This window comes from Callorhinus ursinus, unplaced genomic scaffold (genome assembly GCF_003265705.2).
Source record: "Callorhinus ursinus isolate GAN/ISIS: 27379988/994484 unplaced genomic scaffold, GSC_fseal_2.0 scaffold66, whole genome shotgun sequence".
Lineage (NCBI taxonomy): Eukaryota > Metazoa > Chordata > Mammalia > Carnivora > Otariidae > Callorhinus > Callorhinus ursinus.
In genome coordinates this window covers 1,800,007-1,817,601 of record NW_027397128.1, presented here as the reverse complement: position 1 = coordinate 1,817,601, position 17,595 = coordinate 1,800,007, and positions in this window count along the sequence as shown.

Here is a 17,595-nt window from a genome sequence, read left to right as displayed (position 1 = left end):
TCCTTCCACAATGTCAACTTTATTCAGTCATAAAGAAGGTTAATATAATTGTAAAGCAGGTTCAGGATTCCAAACTCAATAACATTTCATTACATGTTTAACTTAGTTTCCTACACATCACACAAAGCAAAGCACAATACAAAGTTACACAATAAACAAGATACAGCAGAGTAGGAAGTTAATGAACCAAACACAAAGTCAGTTCATGAGTGCACAGTTGAGATGAGGCCTTGGTCTGGGTAAGCTCTCTGCAGGTGCTGCTTATTATGTTCAAGCAGTGGAGAATCTGCTACATTCAGAGATCAATCCGGCAGTTGCCTTTTTGATGTGGTCAGATGGGAAAGGGTCAGCATCTGGAGAATCTGACAGTTTGCTGCAAAAATCCTAACTTAAAAAAAAAAGTTTAATGAGCCTTAGACCTTTGCAAACCATTTCTGGTTCTGTTGGTTATCAGTTCTGGGTGTTGTCAGCCCATGCTGGTTTCAGTGGTGTCTGGTCTTAGCTGCAATGCCCTTGGTTTCTTATGTCACAGCTTGACATATGTTACTGATTGATATGAGTGATTCCATCTTGTTCTCTATAGTGGGACAAGAGGCAACTGGCCTGTGTTTGGGACTCACATCTGCTCAAATCACTTTGTCAACTGAAAAAAAAAAAAAGCCAACCTCAAAGTAGGTTAGTAAATGCTTTATTCATTGTCTTCCTGAGGACTATAGCCTGGGACACAGTCCTTCAGATTTCTCTGGAGAACTGCTCTGAAGCTTGTTCGCTTATAGGGGATCATATGCAAAAAGGGAAAGGGGTATATGTGCTTGTAAACAGTTCTCCAAGGTATAATTGCATGTCACAAGGTATAATTGGTTTGGTTGTAAAAATTAAGGTTTACTAATTTCCACATAGATACATGAGAGACTCTTAGGTCATCTTAATACATTATGTTTCTATCATATCTAATTGTTCAAAACTATTGCTTGTATGCCTCCACCTAACTGGTTTTCCAGTACTTCTTGTTTTTCATATCTCTTTGAGGTCACTTGAAATGGTCACAGAGGGCTGACATTAGTCACCAACTGTAGTTCTATTGCACAACTCTGACTACGATCCTCTGTTTCCTCAACTATAAAATAGAAGAGAAGCTCCTCTTCCCAGGGTAGTTGTGGAGATCAAAAGAGATGTGTGATAAAGTGCTAAAGCTGTGTACATGTATGAAAATTATGCATATAAACCCATAGGTTTACTGTTATTGTACAAAGAGGGCAAATGGAACTGCTAGAAGACCAGACTGTATCAAGCTCCCCAGGAGATTTTCTCACAAGGTTGAGGGACCCAGCTAAGGAAGGCTCTCAGGGCCAAGCTGAATCAGGTGGGGAGGAGAGGAAGGAAGATTTTATCAAACTGTATTGCTGGTATTGAAGATATTTGACCTGGGGGGCCCTTCACCCTGCAACAGAGACTAAGCCTCCTGACCCTCCCAGGCCCCTATATGCTGTGGGGCTCCTTAGTCCTTCTCCTTCCCTTCCCAAGGTCCGTAAGGGGGCCAGGACTTACTCCTTGAGAGGTCTTTGTGCAGGCAGCAGTTTTTCCTCATTCCCTGGTGTCCTGCACTCAGCCACCTTCCCAAGGGCTTTTGGGCCTGCCACCAATCCACTGCCTTTTTGAGAACTTTGAATTGCAGAGCACAGGAGTTAAGACAGTAGGCTTTGGAATCAGATTCCCTGGGTTTGAAGCCCACTGCCAACATTTTGCTAACTCTGTGATCTTGGGAAAGTGGTCTACCTGCCTTGAGCTTCATTTCTTCCATTTGTAAAATGGTTATAATTATATTCTTTATCCCATAAAGTTGTTATGAGTAATAAATAGCAGTTTACATAGTGTCTAACTTCTTAAGTGCCAGGCACTGTGTTCAGCACTTTTTATTTTTCTCGAGTTACAAATGAGAGAAATTGAGGCACAGAAGAATTGAGTCACTTGTCCAAGGTTACACAACTAGTGAGTGGCAGAGCAGGATTCCAATCCAGATCATCTTGTTCCAGAGCCCAAGCTCTCATCTGCTCTGCTGATTTGGTGAATAGCTGGTGTTCAATAAATGATAGTTGTTATTATCATTCTTAATAATCATAGTAAATTCTAAAGAAACAATCCCAGAGGAGCTAAAATTAAAGACTAAAATGGTGATAAAATTTTCATGCTGACAGAGAACTTGTGGATTACGTGGAGCAGTCCTTGCATTGTACAGAAGAGAAAACTGAGCCCCAGGAAGCTGGAGTGGGTTGCCCAAAGACATGCAGCAATTGGGGGCAGAGCTAGGGTCCATTCCTATTCTGCTGACTCTCAAGACCATGCCCTTTGTACCCTCCCAGGCCTCTTCCCCCAAACCTCAAGCCCAGAAACCACTGATAGAGTATTGAGTAGGAGTGTTCCAGAGGGTGCAACAGATTGGGTTCCCCAACCCCTTCCCTAACTATTCACTTCACACTGTCACATTTATTGGTGAGAGGTGTCCAGCAAGCTCCTAGTGTGATCCTATACTAGATGGACATTATCTGACACCCTCAGGACAATCCCATAGTACATGCAAAGGCTAGCGTAAAAAGATACTAGAATTATATTATGAGCCTGGCGCAGGGATGGGGAGGGAGAGGCAGGCTACCAGCTGAAGGAGATAGATCTCAAAAGGCCCCTCAAAGACATGCAAGGTGAGGCACTCTACAAACAAGATCCCAGAACCAGAAAGTTGCAAGCTGTCCTAAATTGCTCAGCCCATTACCACACACAAAAGGCATCATGTGGGCAGGGAGCTCTCTGGCTGAGGATGCACTGGATATATAGCCCTAGACTTGATCCTCAGAGAAGCCCCCCAAAATGCAAGACAGTGCAGTCATGGGTCTGATTTTTAGGGTTTATTGGAGAATGTTATGGGAAACACACTAAGCCTAGTGTCAGAAGCCTTGGGTTTGCTTGTTCACCCCTGACCCCCATACCATAGACACACTGTATGCCCTTGGGCAAGCTATCTAGCCTACCTGAACCATAGATACATTGTAAAATAGGCTGACACAATGCAGGTGAAACATGCCAGTCTCAGACAAAAACAAAAATTCAGATTGTGTTTTCTTGAGAAATAATTTCAGCTCCGCCTTCAAGTTTGAAGTTCCCAAAGGGAAACAAGGTGGTGAGACAAAAGCAGTAAGAGAAAAAGGGTTACCTACTATTCTGGTCTGCCCAGGACTGAATGGGGGCTCCAGGATTAAGGACTTTCAATGGTAAAACTGGGAAAATCCCAGGGTTACAAGGACAAGCTGATCACCCTAAAAAGAACACTGGCCAGAAAATCAAGAAGAAGAAAGGAGTTGAACACTTGAGTTCCTACTCTGTGCTAGGCACTGTCTAGGTATTTTCCTTTGTATTCAAATCCCAGCTCTGGGTCTAAGATGAAGTAAGACCTCTGAAGTGCATCTCAATTTGAACATTCTGGGAATCCTTTCCTTCAAACTCAGATGTAATTTTAGGCCCAGGGAAGTAAAACCCACCCAGCAAACTGAGGCAGATCAATATGGCCATGCTTCCCCCACCCACACCCCCTGATCCATCCCATTCCTCACTACTCCTCTACACCACCCTTCTCTAAGGACTCCAGTAAAGCTGTATCCACACTTTCCGAACTCCTGCTAGAATTCTGCCATCTGGATTTTCTCTATGAGCATCTGCAGAGACATATCATGGATCTGAGAAAACATGCTTAGATCTCAGGGATCAAAGCAAGCTAGAGAAGGCTTCACAGGTGTGGAGGTCAGCTTCTAGCAGTAGAGCATGGGGATGGAACTTGGAGCTAATGTATGGGGGGAAAAGGCTTACTTTGAGTCCTAGCTTAGCTCAGCAAAAAGCAGTTTCAAAGGTCCCCAGTTTAGGGTGGGGGTTGAAATATCAGGACTGGATGGCTAAGGCAGAGGCAAAATACAGGAGGCATTGTCTCAGAAACATAGGCCTGTCCCAGACACAGAAGATGGAAATAACCTGTAGTGGCCCATAATCTCTTCCCAATTGTCTGGGCAGAGGCTTCAGAGGGAACTTGCTTTCTCCTAAAGTTTACTGGTCCAGAACTAGCTGAACCTTCTCTAAAGTGAATTCCTCTCTTCTGCCCACTCCCAGTGGAAATGGCCCCAGGCCTCTCTGGGCATGCCATTTCTCCTTCTGTTCTCTCTGGATTAGCAGATCCAAGACCCTGCCTGTCTCAGCTCCCTGTTCACTACCATCCCTACTCCCCAACCCAAGTCCCAGGGATCAAGAGTAAAGAGGGGGCATAGTTGGGCAGTTTGCCAGGGAACATTAAACCCCTAGTCACAGGGATGGCAATTTAGGCTTTATTGGGGAGGACTGGGCTTAGGTAATGAGGGATAGATAGTGTCAAATACCCAGGCTTTGGAGTTAGAAATTCTGGACCAGAGGTCCTATCCTGCCATTTACTTATTGGATGTGTGCACATTGCTTGTATCTATTTGAGGTTCAATTTCTTCCTCTGTAAAATGGGAGGAATGATAATCCATTAGCCTCAAAGTGTTGGTATGAACATGTAGTGGACATGAATTTTTTAAATTGTTGAAGTCCCCACCAAAGTTTGCCATTTATTTACTTCTCCCTTCTAAGTCAATTGAATAAAACACATTGAATGAGTGACCACCATGTGCCAGGTACTGTGGGGACTGCAAAGATGAATAAGACAGGATCCCTGAAGAATCCTAGAGACCAAACATTATTATGTTAGGATAGTGGAACTATGGATAATTTTTCTTTGTTTTCTCTATTTTCTGCATTTTTTCTTCTGCAACTTGGTTATTTTTCATAAACAAATGATAAGAAAATATTGGTTGAGTGTGTACTATATGCCAAGCACTAAACTGGGCACTTTGCACACATTATATTATTTAATTCTGGCTACAATTCTATATCCTCACACACATAGGATTGTCACAAAGATTAAATAAATTTTTATAAGTCTTTTACATCATTTTACAAATATAGATAGTGGATTCAAGAGGTTAAGACTCTTGTTGAAGGTTATACAGAGAATAAATGAGTGGTAGAGCCAGAGTTTCAATCCAGATCTGTCAGATTCCAAAGCCCAGTGCTCCAAAGCCAAAGTCACCCTCCAGGAATAGCCACTCTTAAGGGGTAATGGAGATACACAACACACTTTATTCTAAGATTGATTATGTTAAGTTCCAGAATAAGGGTGGAAATTTCTGTGCACACAAAAAGAAACAGGAAGTAAACTCAAATTTGGATGAGTGTGTGGGAAAAAAAAAAAAAACTTCTCAGAACAACTTGGAACCAACCCTCTTACCAAAAACATCTGGGACTCCATACAGATGGTGATCCAAGGGGAGAGGTGGGACCTTTTAAAATTAGAAAGAGCTTGAATGCTCCGTCTTTAGCATTTGGGTGCTCATTCATTTATTAATTTATTTAAATATTTCCTGAGCACCTGCTCTGCTATAGTATTAATGCTGCTCCCTGAGGGATCAGAAAAGATTAAGGCAGTTTTTGACCACATTTAAAATCTAGCTGGACACACACAATGACAGAATCAAGTAATTATAAAACAATGCAAAAAAGGTAGAGATAAAAATACATACTCATGATATTAGCAAAGTACTCACTAGCAGAGGGCAAGGGGAACTTTTAATTGCTACGCTTCCCTTTAGGACAGCCACACTCCAAAATTGGTTTTGGAGTGCAGAAGAGGACAGGGTTAAGGGAACTGGGGCAGGACTTATGGGGATGGTGTACTGCTTCCCAGGCAAGTGGCTGCAACATACCTAGAGGTCCCAATGCTCTAAGCAGAATAAAACAGCACGTAGTAATGATGTTAATTAACCCTATTGGCTAAGCATACATTCAGTGTATGTGCCAGGCACTGAGCTAAGCACTTTACCCACATCATCTCATATAATTCTCCCAATAACTCAGTGAAGTGAATAGGATAGCCGCCATTTTTCAGCTAGAGAAATCAAGGCTGAGAAAGATTAAGCAACTTTCCCAAGTTTATGCAGTTAGTTCAAACTGGGACTGGAATCCTCATCTGTTAGTCTCCAAAATTCCTGCTCTTTATTTCATTCTTCTATGAAAACCACACATACAAAAAATCCCAACAGACAATGTATCGTACACATGTCCAGAATCACAACCCACAGCACACATATCCATAAAAAAAATGAGAGAAGCTGCTTGGACCCTTCATCTAAACATGTGCTGCTGGCTTACTGCAGTAGTTTAACAGAGATTTATGGAAGTAAAAATTGTCAATAAAGAAAAATCAATTCTTTAACTTAACTATGCCAACCTAGGCAAATGAGTTACATCCAGGTACACACCTGGCAGTGACAGCCACCAAGACATTGGTTACTTCACCAATTTCTCTAATGATCTTGTCTCCTTCTTCCCCAGACCAATGCTGTCTGCTTGGGCTGGACAATTGCGTGAGGACACTGATCTATCCAAGGAGCAGGAAGTCAGTGAACTGCTCCTCAGCTCAAGGTATCATGTAGCCAGACTGCTGACTAAAACTTCCAATCCCTTCATCTGCACCAGGGCTAGAATGGTTTTCAGAAAGTAAGAAGTATTCTGAATGATAATTTAGATTCCAGCAACTGTGGATTCTAATTCCAGGCTCAGCCCCCAACTCACTGAGTGATCCTGGGCTAGGCTGTTGACCTTTCTGGTCATCACTGCCTCCACTTCTCTAAGCTTACTTAGGGAGTTAAACTGGCTGACCTTCTGAAGATCCTTTCAGTTTCAACAGTCCATGCTTCTGGGAGAATTTGCCTCAGAAGTTTTAAGTGTAGGAGTGGATCTGTGTGAGCATGCTTCCTCACCCCTGTTGTGAGGTCTCTCTGACTGACTGGAGACCAGGAGGTAGAAGTGGGATGGGGCATACAGCAAAGAACATTATTCTCTGGCAGCCTGGGACTTCAGAGAGAAACAGGCAAATCTGTGATGAGAGTGGGTAGTTCCTGTTAAGCAAACAGCAGCACTAACAAATCCTGGCCTTTGATCAAGAGATACTCATGGAAAAGAAATGAGCAATTCGCAGATTCTACTGTGGTACTAGAAGCAAATGCAAGTTTAACTTTCTAAGGTTAGAGTGAGGATAGCAATTTAGAACACCAAAATGCAGGCAGGAAGAAGAGCAGAAGAAATGGACAACATATTTTCTAGCAATTAGCAGGAAAAGCTCCAGAATTCCCTAAAGAAAATTGTTCATCCTTGGAATGACAGCTTTTTCCAAAAAGCATGGCAAAGGAATTGTGATACCAGCATCACCATTGGGCACAGACTTCCAGGATCAAATCCTTTTTTTTAATTTTTATTTTATTTTGGTTGGGGTTGAAGTGGAATGTTGAGAACTCCTAGGAAATGATGGCACACTGAGGAGATGTGGGCTCCAGAATGGCACAGAGTATTTGTTGTCTCTTCTGCCTTGTCATCCCACTCAACTCTCCCATCCCACCTCCTCCAATTCAAGGGTAATGTCCCAAAAAGGAGCCAAAACAATCTTGCAGATGGATTTTTCTGGGGGTCCCACTTTCCTCATGACTATCTCCTTACCCTTGGAGATAATTTTGCTGATGTAGAGTATACTCCAAGGAGGCCCACTCAAGCCCACTTTATGCTGAAGATTTTGGGCATGATATGCTCAGAACTGTGCATCCATACTGTCACCAGCAAGTCACAGGCTGTGTTCTGGTAGGCCTCCTCTGTGTCCTGCACCAAGGATTGGGGAAAAGAAGATCCCAGAGTAGAGCATAGGGGTTTTTTGAAGGACTGAAACCATCCCACCTCCTTTGAGTAGACTTGCCCAAATGCCTGTGGCTAGACCATTCTGTTGCATTGAGTCTCAGTTGTTTATGCAAGCAAATAGAAATATGATGTTTATAACAGGCTTATTGCCAGGACTGAACAAGGTATGTAAAGTGCCCAGCACAATGTCTGGCATATAGTACATACCAGTGGTGACTTTTTTTGACTAGAGTGACATCGCCCTTTGCCCAGGACTTTCCTGATTTGGGCACTGAAAATCTCACATTGCAGGAAACTCCCTGAGTTCTGGCAGACTGGGATGTTTGGTCATTCTATTTTCAATCATCTCTTCTCAACTCTCCAAATGAAAACATAATCTAACCCTCACCTCCTCATTTGTTTGACTCATAAATTTGTCTATTTCTGTATTTCTCTAATCAAAATCCTAAAGATTTATAAAAAATACATAAATTCAAAAAATACATAAATTGCAGTGTGCTTCTACTTTCCATTCTTCCCAGTAATTCTGTGTTCTAGGACAGTGCTTCTCAACCAAGGTGATTTTACCCACAGGGGACATTTGGCAATGAATGGAGGCATTTTTTAATTGTTACATGGGGAGAGGAGAGTGCTACTGACATCTAGTGGATAAGAGTCAGGGATGCTGTTAAACATCCCTCAATGCACAAGACAACTCCCAACAAGGAATTATTTAGTTCAAAATATCAGTAGTGCTGAGGTTGAGAAATCCTGGTCTAGCGGATATTATTAGCTCAATAGATGCTATAAATGAAAACTCTGGGGAGGCTGAATGAGATAAATAGCTCAAGGTCAAAGAGCTGAAAAGTGGCCCAGATAGAATTCAAGCCCAAACTGGTTGACTCTGGATCCAGTTCTTTTCTTAGAATATTGCAATGTTTCTGAGAAATGTTTTGTTTGTCACCTTATTTGGGCTTATTACAACCCTGGCATGATAAGATACAGCCTATGTTAAACATGGGGAAATAAGTCTTCAAAACTCAGGTTCAGAGCTTCTTAATCCATTTTAGCATTGTACCCTGTGGCCAACCCCACTCCCCTCACACACACACACACACACACACACATGCACGCACACGCACACGCACATGCACACGCACACACACAGGGCATAGGGTATGATGGCAATGAGAGTTTGGTAGTTAGCTGGGGCCCCTGAGAGGCTTAGAGGTAAGTGACAGCTGGGACTAGGGTATCAGTGGAGAGGGAAGAATGGGAAGTCCATCCCAGCCAAGATAGTAGATAGTTATGGGGAGGCAGCAAGCCCATTCCTCCAGTCTCTTGACATCCGCAAAAATGTCTCCAGTCCTTGATTCCAAAACCAGCCCCCAAGAGGAACCACATCTTGCACTGTAGAGCTCACAGAGGTGGCCCGTTGTTGTTGTGGGATCCTTGAGAGCAGTGGTCAAGAAAAAATTCTTGAGATGCTTTACAACGCAACTTAGTAAGTTTATTTATTTATTTATTTTTAATTTTAATTTATTTAAATTCAATTAACATGTAGTGTATTATTAGTTTCAGAGGTAGAGTTCAGTGATTCATCAGTTGCATATAAAACTAGTAAGTTTATTTAAGTTGCATGGGGACAGCCCCTGTGGGCAGAAAGAGCTGCACTTTTGCTGTATGAAGCTGGTGGTTATATACTTAGTGCTCAAGAGGGAGGGGACATGCAGGGAGTATTAGATCATAAGAGTTCTCTTTAAATTTCTGCTCATAAAGCTATTTTTGCAAGATTTCTCTGGTGCTTGTCATTCAGTTCGATATTAACTATTGGTAAGATTTACAGGCAGTCATATGAGACCCTTTAAGAATATAGCAACCAGCACATATTTGATCCCTATTGAAACTATGCAGGATATAGGTCAGCCTTCTGGGCTAAAGATGAACATTTTTCTACTTCTATCTCTCATCAATGTAATCTACCCCAAAGTTCTCATTTTACAGATAAGACAAAATGAAGTCCAAAGAAGCTTTTAGCTCACTGTCTTGAGGGGGGAAGAGAAACAGAACACTAGGGTATCCTGCCACCTAGTGCAGAGCTCAGGTCACTACATTCTCTGGAATCAGGCTTGCAGGCCAAGCAGGCCCTCTTACATTAGTGCTGAGTGGAAGACTATATACCTTCTCACACCTCTGTACGTTTAATTCTTACCCAGCAAGCTATCTTAAATACACTGAAATTTGAGGATCCTGAAGCAGATGTTAAAGTGTGGAGTGAAGGAGTATTAGAAAGAAAGAGGGCTAGAGACCCTCTCCCTTCCCCTTTTGATATCTCCTTGCCTGCTGACTATTCTCAACCCCATCTCCCAGACTTAGTGACTAGCTCTTACTCCCCAAGTGTCCTTGACTTTGGTCAATTTGTCCTTTCTAAAGCACCTAAACCTCAAAACAAAGAAATTGATCCTAAACATAACATTTTCTACACCCCAGCTAGCCACTACACATACTTCTGCTACCTGCCAAACCCCAGTAGGCATCAGAGTTTGGTACTCTACTCTATCCTGAGCACTCATTCCCTAAGGCAGGCATTCTAATTGAGTGGTCCAGCCACGTATTTCCTGCTCACAGAGAAAACACCTACTTTATTCTATACCACTAGGCCTCAAAAGGTGGTCCCTAAATCAACAATGTCACCACCATCTGGGAACTTAGAAATGTAAAATATCAGGCCCCACTCCAGACCTACAGAGTCAGAGACTCTGGAAGTAAAGCCCAGTTATCTTGGTTTTAACCAGTATCCCGGGTGATTCTGCTACATGCTAAACTTTAGAACTTCTGCCCTGCACCCTTATGTTAGCCTTACAAAGAAGCAAATGGTATCATTTTAGGGGAACTAGGAAGTAGGGCCACCAAGAACAGTTGTGCTTTGCATAACTCCAGAGGCCATCCTTCATGTAGATGTGAATGGTACCATGCAGAATCGTGCAGTGTGGACCTGCTAGTAAGGGTGATGTTCTTCTTCTTGCCACCAAAAGAAATGAACAACAACAACAACAAAAAGAATGGAATACCGCATTTTCTATTAGTCCTCACGGTGCTGTTCTGGAGCTGGTTTTTATAGGCTGGAGCCAATTGTGTGCATCTCTTCCCAACTCTGTGTTCAATGATTTCACATTGGTAGCTTGAAATTGTCTGTAATGAAAGTATTGAAACCACAGAAATTGGCAAACAGTACAAATCAGAGTTTAAAAAAAATTAAAGAGCCTGTTTACCCTTCTTGGCAGGGCCACCAAGTATAACCACATGAGTTATGTATGGCAACAATACCTCTCCAGCAAATCTGTACAAAAACATGATTGCATCATAATTCTTTGTGGCAAAAAGTAACAAAATGAATGCCCAGCAATAGGGAACAGGTGAAAAAAATACAGTATGATTGTGGTGGGGATTATTACACACCATCAAAAGAAATAATTTCAGCTATATCAGATGACTTGAAGGGGTTTTAATGAGATATAGCTGAAGGAAATATGTAGAAAAGTCTTTATGATATGATCCCATTTTGGAAAGCAAACAATATATGCATCTATGCATAAGAACATTTGGTTATGGGCAGGGAAAGATATATAATAGCATATCAGCATGAATTATGGGAATAATGGGAAGAAAGATCCACAGAAAAAAGACTGTTCAAAACATCGTTAATATTTATACGGCTAGATTTATATAGTTAATGACAATTTACATTGTCAGTAACATTGGAATTGACATGGTTTATTCAATTTACATATTCTGTAAACGTAAACATGCTTGGAAGAATATAATTAAAACAACATAAAATTGGGAGGAGGTAAGGTAATGGTAGGCATGGCGGTAGTATTAAGGATGCATGTAGGGTCACACTTCCCCAAGTGAAGCAATCCCCCAAACCCTGGTCAACAAGGATCAGGATTTAACAGTTCCTAGCTCCTTGATGCCCAGCCCCAAGTTCTGCCTTTCCAACCTGATATACAGGTCAACTGCTGAACAACATATAGCACAGCTGGATCATTGGACAACCAAAAAATGAGACACAGTAAGCTGTGCTGTTTCTGTTCTAAAAGCACCAGCCCAGGTGCCCTGTATTTATTCCCTTCTATTAGTAGGGGTAAGGACGGGGCTTTGACACACCTTTCACTTGAGTGATATCTTTCTTATCAACTTTTCCTCCACTATCTAGTAAATAACCTTGATTTCTAGTATTTAATCACCTTTTCTTATTCCTTCCCTTGTCTCCATTTCCAATATTTGTTCTTTTAGAGGTTTATTTATTTTATTTGAGAGAGAGAGAGCAAGAGTGGGGGAAGGGGCAGAGGGAGAGAGAATCTCAAGCAGACTCTGCTGAGTGTGGAGCCCGAGGTGGAGTTTGATCCCATGACCCTCAGATCTCGACCTGAGCTGAAACCAAGAGCCTGACGCTCAATTGACTGTGCCACCCAGGCGCCCCTCTGATATTTCAATCCCAACTCTAGATTGGACTCATCCTTTAGAGGCCTTCCCTGAACTCCTTATAACTGTCTTACCTTGTACCTATTTTTTTTTCCATAGTTCTTATCATTACCTGAAATTATATTACACAGTACTTGTTTTCTTGTACATTGTCATTTTCCTCCCACTAGAATGTAGGCTCCATGAAGGCCAGGACCTTAATTTTGTCCACTGCTGCATCCCCTAGAAGAGTGCCTGGTACTTATGGGTGCTTAATTAATATTTCTTTGATGAATTATTGAATACATGAATACTACTTAGTCTCCATAGTTCTCCTATGCCCTGAGGATATTAGATTTTTTTTTCACCAGGGTAACAGAAGGCCCTAAAGAAATTTGTGTTTGCTAGATCCTTGAAGCAACTTTCACTCTCCACACTCCTTATAATAATTGTGCAGCCATGGTTCAGATCCTTAGTACAGGTTCTTTCTTTTTTGAAGTTTTGTTTTGTTTTGTCTTCATATCTGTGTGGTAAAATTCGTTTTAAAAATATGCAGGAGATTTCCTGGTAAAGCAAAAGTAGCTTTACCAAATACCAACATATGACCAATCTTGTTGCCTCTATACCCTCTACTGTTATCTACCCCTTTTATTAATTTTTCATAGCTTTAATGGGGTATAATTTCATACAATAAACTGCATATATTTAAAGTATAAAATTTGATGAGTTTGGAATATGTATATACTCATGAAATCATGGCCACAATCAATATAATGAACACATTAATTACCCTAAAAAAATTACCCTAAAAGTTAGAACAGTGTTCTTTAAACTGCAGGTTGTAACCCAATAGTCATTTGTGGAATCACTTCCAGGTGATAGACGTGAGACAACTGTGGATAGCCCCAGAACCTCTGTCCTTCCCCTTTTCAGTAGCTTCAGTTGAGAGTTGAATGTGCTGTACTGAGCCAGCTGTGGAAAGACAAGGCCTCTGGCTGATATCAGCATTCCTGGTGAAAAAAGCTTTTCCTAGGGCCCTGAGTATGTACACCTTGGCCTCTGTCATGCATATTTCCTAGCACTATTACCAGTTTAGAAGATCATTGATACATTTTTTGTTACTTAGAGAAACAAGGTGTGCCTTAGCTCCTTTTCCCAGTATGGAAGCAGAGCTTGTACGCTCTTGGAGCGCTCACATTTGCACAGCAAGCTTGCTGTCCAAGCAGGCCGCTCTTTGCTGGGCTTTGGCCTTAGTGCACACAGAACATCTCTGACTGGCATATGCCATGGAACAAGGAGAGATCAGGAGAAGCTGTGTGTGCTCTGCTAATTCTTGGCCTGCTTAGAAGTTTCCCCCCAATAAATCCCATGTTGTATCTGCATCATGTGGTATTATCAAAAGCTGGCTTCCCAAATATTACCAACACAGACTGTTGGTAAGACCAAGTTGAGTTTATTGCTTACCAGGGTGAAGAAGAGCACCATCTATGCAAAGCTTCAGCAAAAATGTCTCAAAAGGAGGGAAGGCAAAGTTAGAACTTGAGAACTGGAAGTTTGGTTTGAGGTAGGTCTTTCAATGAAGGGACATGATTTAGAATTAGGTAAGGATCATAATGCAACTGTCCAAGATTAGTGGAAACACAAGACAAGGATTTTGAAGTGATGGATTAAAAGACTCTTAGGGCATTTTTAAACTCTCTGTTGATGCTTTCCATTGAAGAGTTTGTTGTTGGATTTTTCTGTAATAAACCATTTGCATCGGCAGGAGAGCCTTGGAAAAGTAAAGTCATGTTAATGAAGACAGTAGAATAGAGAAATTATGTTTGTGTAGACAATAAGGTGTAGGTTTAGTTTTCAATGTCCAGGCTAAGTATGGGAATAGAAGGTTTTGATTCTCAGGTGTTGGCAGTATATGTCCATGAACCCCTTACATGACAGTGATCACCAGCATTTTTCAAAAAATGAAACTAAATAAACTAGAATTGAATTGCATGTATTAGGGTTAAATACTCTTTCATGAAAACTTTGTTTCAATTACACATGTTTGTGTGAAATGAGTCATGAAGTAAAATGTGTCTCCTTACAATAGGTCTGGAGCCAGAAATGTTTGAAAGCTACTTCCTTAGAGAAATGTTGATAGACCCCTAAAAGTGATAATTCCCTCTCTCAGCCAGTGTGCACTGCTCCAATCTAACCTTCCATGCTAGTAATAGAGGAGTGTCTGGCTTTGATAGGAAAGAATACATAATCTGAGAATTAAAATGGAGGTCTTCTTCAGGTAGGCTAGGGTTTGAGTGGGAACTTTGAATCTATAAAGTTGTCTGCCATTTCAGCAGAGAGCTGAAAGAAGGCACATTGCTACTGAAGTACAAACCATGGAGGCTAGACACAAATAACAGTGACCTACTGTGAGCACTGTTAGTGTCTAAAACAAATCCCTAAGAAGGCATAGGTTCCCATTTGACCAAGATGCAATCTACTTTATCAGGGGACTAGATAAGATGACCCTTGGGGTGCCCTCCATTGAGAGGATATTATAATTCTAGAGAGGATCCTACAACAGAAGCAGGCAGTTAGACTGAGATGTTACTTGGTTATCACCTCTCAACACCTGACCCTGAGGTATTGTTGGACAGAATAATAATTGTGACATAGTGGACAATGAAGATCTTCCATTCTCAAGTGGGTCATCTACTTCTCTGAGGAAATTCTGTCACTTGAGGTCTTTAGAAGCCTGGAGGTTTTTAAAGGGACATTACCCATCCCCCTCCTCCACCATCCCCCCTCATCAGGCCTGAAATTCCTCAGAGCGCCCCAATCCTTAAGATAAAGCACTATCGTCTCCATTTAAAATGTAAATTCTCCTTTGGCTCAAAATTTAAGCCTTTTGGATTTGTTTTTCCTACTTATCAAAAAGAGGCTTAGGTTAAAAAGGAATGAGAAACACTGCAACACTATCTCAGTGGGAATTGACATGGTTTATTTAGGAATTCATTTAGCAAACAACAATTAAGATTAGTTGGAGATCTGGGTGTCCCTGATTTTGAAGGTTTCATGGTCTGAAGCCGACCTGTAAACAGGTAAGTCACATCCTATGTCTGAGAGTTGTGGAAAGAACCTAGGCTGAAGCCACACAGACCTGGGAGGAAATTACATTCCCTCCTTCTTAATGGTGCCATCTTAGGCCATGCAGCTGAGCTTCAGTTTTCTCATCTGTAAATTAATTAGAACAAAACTAACTTCACAGAATTAAGGAGATGATTTTATTCAGGTTATAGCCATAAGGAAACTGCTTAAAGAAAAGAAAGGAAAGTTTTATAGAAGCAGGTGAACAAAGGAGTCATCATCAGCCTTATGGGAGCCATGAGGAAGTACAGGTAGGGTCTTATCTCAGAATATGCCAGGACAATGTGGTCCCTTACAATTAGCAGTTTTTTTGGAACTCAAAAGGGTGGGGGAGTTTTCTCAACTGTGGCTGCATTCTTGGTCCCTAGGGCTCAGATAAAGTTCAATGTTGTCAAGCATTTAGCATAGGACCTGGACCATGGTAGGCATTCAACAAGCATTTCTTTCTTTTCCTTTCTCCGGTAGAAGGATGTAAAAAGTGGTGTGGGGGTTCACAGATGGGCCGACAGATTTACTTCGCTTGGGAAAAGTGGATTTGACAAAAGATCCTGAATTTTAAAGGATAAATGGTGTTTTGTCAGAAAGAGGGAAAAAATGAAAGCTTTCTAGATAGGCTAACATAATAGAGAAGGGCATAAAGGTTTATAAGAGACATATTCAGAGACCAGCTGTAACTTCAATGTGTTACAAAGAATAGTTGGACATGAGGTTGTTTTGAGCCAAACTGTAAAAACCCATGGAAAGCCATTTAATGCTTACTGTTTCAGGAAAACAATCCAAGAATATATGACTCTATCAAGATGAGGTTCCATTTTATGAGACTGGCTCTGTAAGGGATGGAAGCAGGGAGACCAGTTAGGAGATGATCTAGAGAGGACCAAAGTTTGACCTAGAGCAGTGGCCATGAGGATGTCATGAGAGGACTTATTAAAAAGATAGTAAATAGAATTTACTAGACAGATTATCTAGTTATGGGGAGAGGTAGCACGCAGGTGAGGGAGAAGGTGGAATAGTAGAGGATGATAATGTTAATAACAAATAGACTAATATTTCTAGTGCTTACAACGTGTCCTGCATTGTTCTAAGAGTGCTACACTTATCTCTTTTAATCCACACAGTTCTATGAGGTAAGTGTTTTTCTCCCCTCCATTTTCAGATGAAGAAAATGAGGCATAAAGAGGTTAAATACCTTGCTGAAGTTTTCACAGATAGTAAGTGGTAAATAAGCCAGAACTCACCCCCAAGCTGTCTGAGTGCAAAGATTGAAGCTCGGATGACTATGTGCATACTGTTGCCATTTACTGGGATCAAAGGATATAGGATGGGGGTCAAATTTATGGTGAAAGTATTTGTTTTGGACAGGTTGATATGAAGTGCAGCAGACACTTGATTAAATGGATTTTGAGCTCCAGGAAGAGATAGGACCAGAGCCGGAGACTTGAGGGGTATCAACATATAGAGATATGCTCATTAGGGGTCTCAGGATGGCCTTAGATGAATGGGATGCACAAAAGTAGGGGTGGGGATTTAGAAAGAGGGGGATGGTGAAACAAACAAGGGGAAGCAGTAGCTTGAAGACAAATTTGATCAACCTAAAAATTTCACAGGCAATGACTTAGACTTGGAGAGTGCTTGTTTAATTTAAGCGCATTGGTACAGCTGGAGGGGTCCTGCAGCACCACATGCCTAGGGATTTTTAGGATTCTTGAACATGTGACAGGATGGATTCCACAGTACCTGTGGTAGGTTGAAAAAGAACACCCCCCCCCAGGAAAAGACGTGCTAATCCCTGGAATCTGTGACTGTTACTTTCTATGGTAAAATAAATAAAATGGAAAAATGCTACTTTATATATAAATAAATTTTTTAAAAATTTAAAGATTTTATTTATTATTTGAGAGAGAGAGGGAGCGCATAAGAGAGGTGAAGGGCAGAGGGAGAAGCCGACTACCCGTTGAGCAGGGAGCCTGATGTAAGCTCAATCCTGGGACTCCGGGATCATGACCTGAGCCAAAGGCAGATGCCTAACTGACTGAGCCACCAAGGTGCCCCTAAATTTAAAATTTAAAAAAAATGCATTTAAATTTTTAATTATAAATATAATTACATTAAAGATCTTGAAATGGGGAGATTATCAGGGATGATCCAGATTGGCCCTGAATGTGATCACACGTAGTAGAGGGAAGTAGCAGATCTTATACATACAAAGAAAAGGTGAAGTGAAGA